Below are 6,900 nucleotides of genomic sequence, written 5' to 3' on the forward strand. Positions count from 1 at the left end.
ATATATATATTATGCATTTAACTCTTTTGTCTATATACACCAACCCTCGAAGGTGTTCCGGTGTTTTCGTCTCCAGCTTCTCTAGCTTTTTTTTTTCGTGTGCAGCCATGTCGACCAAGCAAGGTAAAATTGTCGATCGATCTTCAAATCCTAATAATCGATCAGATACAAGAACCCCGTCTTTTAGGATTCCTTTTTTTATTTTCAGGTGGAAAGGCGAAACCGCTCAAGCAACCCAAAGCTGCAAAGAAGGAATACGACGAGGTAAAGAGAATAGGTTTACGGAGATATCCTGAAAATTTCTTTTTATGTGGTTGCATATGTTTTATTCCTACGTTGAACTTTACTTTTTTTGAAGATCCCTAAAATTTTCTTGTTCACTATGCACGGCGATGTGTTTTGTACATTATTCTTTGTTTTGAAGCATCTTAATGTAAGAGAGAATTCGAAAAGGTTAAAAATGGCACTTGAAAGAAGAGATAGATCGGGAGTTTGTGAATTTCATAGATAGGAAGCTAATTATGACCTTAAAAGGCTTTCATTCATATAGATTTCACTAAAACTGAAGAATGTTTGCTTCTACTGCTTATGCTTCTCGTAAATTAAGCTCTAAGGTGGCCGATTCGAATTTGGACTGTATAAACTTTTAGATGATCGGTAACATCAGCATAGTGTTGTTCTGTGGCTCGTTTTGAACATCTCTCTTATGCTTATACTTTTAGATAGATTTAGGTAAAACTTTGCAAGGTGGATATAGTGTAGAATCATGCCATTTTAATAAAAGAAAATTGATAGGTTCTATGGGAAAAGCACAAGAGGAGGATTAACTCATTATAAACATCTGGTTGGCTGTTAGGCAAGTGCTATTGTTTGTGGGCCTTTAATATTTGAATTATGAAATTCAAAAGTGTCAGAACAAGGAGTTGGAAGATGAAATTCATGAAATGCTACGCATTTATATTGATGAAAGATATTATCTTGACATGATGTTGGATGATTATATTTTATCTTTGCTACCTTCAAAAAGATATCATTACTCAAAATTAAGTTATTCGAGTCAAAATTCAACAGCTATTTTTATGCTTGATAAAAAAAGACTAAATGACCACTATATGCAATATTTACTCTCATCCTCCTTGAAGCAATAAAGTAGCAAAGAAATTTAACATGAAAAAAAAAGAATGTTTGATATTGATCCTTGCATTCAATACAGCTAAGTATGAGAATTTTTTCCATTATTGGAGCCATTTGGATAGTTATGATGAAAATAATAGTTACAATACAGAACAATTGTTGCAACGCCATAAAGAAGAAGTTAAATATGAATTTTTTTTTTAAATAGCTGCTGGTTAGACATTTTGTAATAGAAAAAAGCAGTGAACTTTTTGGTTAATTTTACATGCACGATCACATAAAATAGAGTCGGTAGATAGTTGTTCTCATTAGAAGAATTTAATAAAGATGTATAAATTGTTAAGCAAGTATATATAAGTGAGAGCACATTATATTATTTAATTGGTAATCGATTATACCCCAAAGAATGTTTCTTTGGTAGGATAGTGACGATATTTATACTGCATTAAAATGTTTTTGGGTAAGCGTATACTCTTATTTATTAGACTCCATTTGCTGCTAATTATGTGGGTATGAAAGAATCGTTAAGATAAAAAAACCATGTTGCTTTAAGATCATGGCAACTGGCTATTAGAAGGAGATTCCTTAAGAAATTAACATGAAAAAACATGAGACCTACATTCAAATTAAGATCCCTTGTAAAATGAACAGACGAACAAGGCGATGCTACAGATTGTGGGCCGTTCCTCAAACTTAAAACGCTAGTTGCAGGATTTTTATAGCTCTATATCATAAGTTGATAAGTAGGTTAACTAATAGAAACCAGATCATCATGGCTGTTGAAAATACGCAATTCATGCACATATATATATCAATTTGCATTCAGCTTTCAACTCTTCATATCTATGCTTTCAATGATTGTTTGAAGATTGCACTGCAATTTCTCCAAGTAAGTTGGACACAATTTGTGATTTTGGGGTTTAACTCGATGTGTACTGTGGCATTAGCTGAACTGAAGTTAAACATTGGCCTTAAGAATTCCTAGCCAAGCTATGAATCAGTTGAGCTTCATGCTTGAAAGTGTGGGGCATGCGGACCAATGGGGGACCAAAGTCAACTTACCTTTAAATGTTCTGTATAATATTGATTTTTTAGGAAGATTTTATATTTGTATATTTTATTATTAGTATTTTCTATTTCTAGAAGTTGGAATTATTGATATGTTATAGTTTCTGTTTACTTCTTTTAGCATATAGAGTTATAGCTAATTTTTTGTTTTCTTAATATGAGAGTCATTCTCCTCTGTTTATCTTATAATCATTTTTTATGTAATTGAAGACGAATAATTTTCTCCCAAAAAAACCTACATGTTATCAGAGCATTGTATATCACTGAATCCCGTTTATCATTTTGCTTGCGATGCTTGTCACGATCGACGCTCCACTAGGTTACGCACAGCTACCCGGAATGTCACGCTTGTTACGCTCGACTGCCCCGCTCGACTGCCTCTCGCCTTCACATCAGATCCAAATTGTTTGCGCTCGACTGCTCCTCGCCTTCACTTGCGTCAAATCCTTATTGTTGACATCATGGTGTTCGAAACCGATGCATACCCAATCGGTTCCAAAATGACTTTGTTCTTCCCTCGAGATAACTGCTACAAGCATACTTCTTTTCTTAGATTATTAAAATGTTGTATAAGTCAACAATGATGAGCGGGGCACAAAGAAACTCTACTATATCTACCCGTTCCAGTAATTCAAAAACTATATCACCTCACCCTACTGCCCCCCTCGTGACTGTATGAGCTAAGTATTATCCCCAAAACACAGCATCTTATCTACCAGTGATAAAACTCAACAGGCACAACTGCATCTAATGGTCTCAATCCATAAAATTTACAATCGACGTGAGAGACAAAATTTGGTATTTAACAGGAGAGCTTCAAACACTACAGTAGACATTTCGACTCTGACAAAATTATAATCCAAAAATTCATTGGCTATGGCATGGCCCATCAACTCCGTGAAACCTATCATAGAAAAGTCACATCTATTATTTTCCACTACTCTAGATATTTGGGAGGCTATTCGAGATCATCTATTGCTTTATGTTTGTACATATTGTTTAAAGCTTGCAGAGCATATATTTTTTTAATTCAACCCATAATTTTTTTTTAATTCAACCCATAGTTTCTTGGAATCAATAATTTTTCCTTTATAACTTAATTTTAGATATCTTCGCTCTTCATTCATCTAAGTTGAACCAGAACTTTTTATCTCGGCTGTTTTATTTCTAGGGTATATATATATATATATATATATTTTTCTATTAGATAGTTGTTGTACTTATTACTGTAAGATATATAGATCATATATATATATATATATATATATAGCAAAAGGAGCTTAGCGCATGCGAAATCAGTGTTTGGGCCTCTGCCAAATACCAGTTCCCTTTTATATATATATATATATATATATATATGTTTCTTTGATCTTTTGATCTTAATATCTAGAAAAATATTCAAATAATCAAATGCTATAGCTTCGATTTTGGCTGCATACTTTTTTCTTAATTTCATCGTTGTAAGTTTATATATATGGAACTACGACTCTCATGCCTCCTGGAATATTCATAATCTCAATTCTCTCAATTTGTCCTTCGTATATTTCAGGATGACGTTGCTCATCTCCAGAAGAAGAAAGATGAGGAGAAGGTATGTTCTTATATGAAGTTTTTGATGATTTAAATGACTTGGGTTCTAAAGGATTGAAAACTCTTAACTTAAAATTTAAAAAAACTCCATATTCTGTCTGCTTCTTTTTTTTTTTTTTGTTTTGTTTGTGCGCACGCGCGTGTGTTGAAATAGGCACTGAAGGAGTTGAAGGCCAAGGCTTCTCAGAAGGGTACTTTTGGAGGGTCTGGACTCAAGAAGAGCAGCGGGAAGAAATAGCAATTGCTGTTATATGCTCAAATCAGCCTTCTGAATCACTTACTTTTAATATGTTTGGTCTAAAGCTTTATTATTGTAATGCTTGCTACTTTTTCTTGTTAGCTGTGCTCGTATTGATGATTATTGAGGATGGAGTGCATGCTTTATCTGTTTGTTTAATTGCCGCCTTATAAATTAATAGGAAATCTTGGACTGAGAAACCAGTTTTTCACCTTTGATAATGTAACTGCACTCTATTCAATTAATTTTCTGAATTATTCGTTTTTTTTCACGGGTTTTTTAGTGTTTATTTTATTTATATGAAAGGCATTTTCATACATATCACTCAATTAATTTGTTTTTACATATCTATTGCAAACATTACTTATTATATTTGTACCACCCAAAATTTTCATTTCACATCAAAATACCATCATTTTAACTTTTAAAAAAGTGAAATATACATTTTGATGCACAGGTAAGGTAGGTAGTTTGTATGTAATAATTAACTTTTTAGAGTTGGATATGTAAATACATATAAATTGAGTTGTATTTATGCGAACATTTCTTTATTTTATGGGTTAGAGTCCTTTTTGTGATATCTTTTCAAAGCGGCTAGTCTTTGCTTGCTATCAAACTGTCAGTGGGATCCTAGCACTCCTTATTTTTCATTGAATTGTAAATTAGGAAGTATTGAAGGGCACATTGGTTGCCTGTAAATAGTTATTTTTTTATAGAAAATGTTTTATTTTTATTTATTTTGAGGGAGCTTGACATTAATATTTTTATTTTGAATTTTAACATGTAAGTAACATAATGAGCCTTATTCAAAAATTATTTTGTTGTTTATGTTGTTTTTATGTGGCGTACGTACTTAATGATGTCTTGTCAAGTTCGAAGCAGACATCTGGTTCTAGAAAAATTATTTCATACGGATCGGACACCGAACGCAGCTTGCGTGCGGTGTCCGATCCGGACCGTAAATCACTTGATCTACGGTCCCGATGTATTTCAGTGGGTCCCACTTAAATTTTTTTTTTTAAAAAATGAAAATAATCCTAACCGTAGATCACCGTGATCTACGGTCAGGATCGGACACCGCATGCATGCAATAATTACTCCTGGTTCCAATATATTTGTTTAAGTGGCAATTCAATTACATTATTAAAAACAAATGAGACGTGTGAAATACATTCAAAATATTTGTGATAGTCTTTTTATGTTAAATCAATAAATCCATTAAGTTGTAAATTATTTTTTAAATTCATCTCTAATACTAGTCTTTCAAAAGTTTTTGGTAATGGGCAACCGCTATCATTTCATCTAAGTAAACTCATTTTTAAAAAAAGTTTGAATGATTTTGATCTTTTCTGAATTTATGAAACTTTTCGTTGGAAGTGATTTCAATTAGAATGAATAATAACTTCAGTCTTATATTTAGGATTCTTAGCATTAAAGTTTAATTATGTTGGTTGCCACAGGTGAAAATCCTCTCCTTTAATTAGGTATGTTGTACGCTTAAATGCATGGGTGCATTTAAGTTATCATATAAATTAATAAAAATCCATTCAATTTTATTTGAGAATTTTATGACTCATAATAGTATTATTTTGATGGGTATATATATATATATGTTATATATATATATATATATATTACTTTTCAAGAGAAATGTCTTAAGGAAGTAGTATTTCTTTGAGGCTTTTGAAACATGTTTCTGCCCTTGCTGGTTTTAAATTACATGAGTACTGCACAATTGGATTGCTAAACAAAGGTTTTGAACCGCAATTTAGAACATTATTTATGGGCATAAACAACTAAGTAATTCAAACAAAAAATCAGCTATAAAATTCTGCAACCTTTCCATATCAACAAGGTGATTATCCTGGTGGCTTATAAAGTTGAATTGTCAGTTGAGATTTATATTCATCCTATTTTCACATCTTATTGTTAATTCTCTTCAACTTACTATATGCGGTAACTTGTCAACCTTGAGACCCATTTTGCTGCAGCTAGTTTAGCTAATTTTTAGAGAACATATCAGACATGAAAAAAATTTTCGGGTGCAAAAAGGGAGTGAATTCAACATAACAGTTCAATAATTTTATATGAACTCTAGTTAAGAAATCTATATAATTTACTGTTATTTGTATTCTGCTTTCCACCATGAGGGGAAAAAATATTACATCAGTACTGTGCATGTAAAAATAACGTGTGTAGCCAATCAAATCACGCCACAATATCTCGCGCGACAGAGCAAAAAAAACGGCGCAGTAACACGGGGAATATTCCCCCCTGTGTTATTCAAGTGTTATTGTGTGTTATTCATGTGTTATTCCGTATTATTCATGTGTTATTGTGTTATTATAACACCAAGAATATTCTCAGGACACAATAACACATGAATAACACACAATAACACAAGAATAACACGGGAGAGAATATTCCCCCGTATTACTGCGCTGCTTTTTCTCTGTCGGGAATATTACCCGATGGTATTGATAGTTTTTTTGTGGTTATTCATGTGTTATTTTGTCCTGGGAATATTCCTAGTGTTATAATAACACAATAACACATGAATAACACACAATAACACATGAATAACACGAGGGGGAATATTCCCCTTGTTACTGCGTCGTTTTTTTTTTGTATCTTGCGGGGTATCGTGGCGTGATTTCATTGGCTACGCACGTTACTCTACGTGCGTACTACTGATATAATATTTTTTCCCATGAGGGGGGTAACATGAGATTCCTTAAGACTTTTGGTTCAAACAATTTTATAAGAATATGGTAATACATGGTTGGAGGCTGAAGAAACATTGACCAGACTTATAGTCATGCTCCAACTTGGTTAAAGGATTTCCTGAAATAATTATTATCAGATTCGTT

At 32.6% G+C, this 6,900-nt stretch overlaps 1 long non-coding RNA gene across 1 annotated transcript; it reads left to right on the forward strand.

Annotated features, from left to right (window-relative positions):
• The first annotated feature begins 25 nt into the window (after nt 1-25).
• On the forward strand, nt 26-4,299 carry LOC110031803. Its single transcript, XR_002294771.1, has 4 exons — nt 26-123; nt 209-264; nt 3,752-3,793; nt 3,947-4,299. It is a non-coding gene; the product is annotated as an uncharacterized LOC110031803 (long non-coding RNA).
• The last annotated feature ends 2,601 nt before the right edge of the window (nt 4,300-6,900 follow it).

The sequence above is a fragment of the Phalaenopsis equestris genome, unplaced genomic scaffold, assembly GCF_001263595.1.
Source record: "Phalaenopsis equestris unplaced genomic scaffold, ASM126359v1 Scaffold000841, whole genome shotgun sequence".
NCBI classification, from domain to species: domain Eukaryota; kingdom Viridiplantae; phylum Streptophyta; class Magnoliopsida; order Asparagales; family Orchidaceae; genus Phalaenopsis; species Phalaenopsis equestris.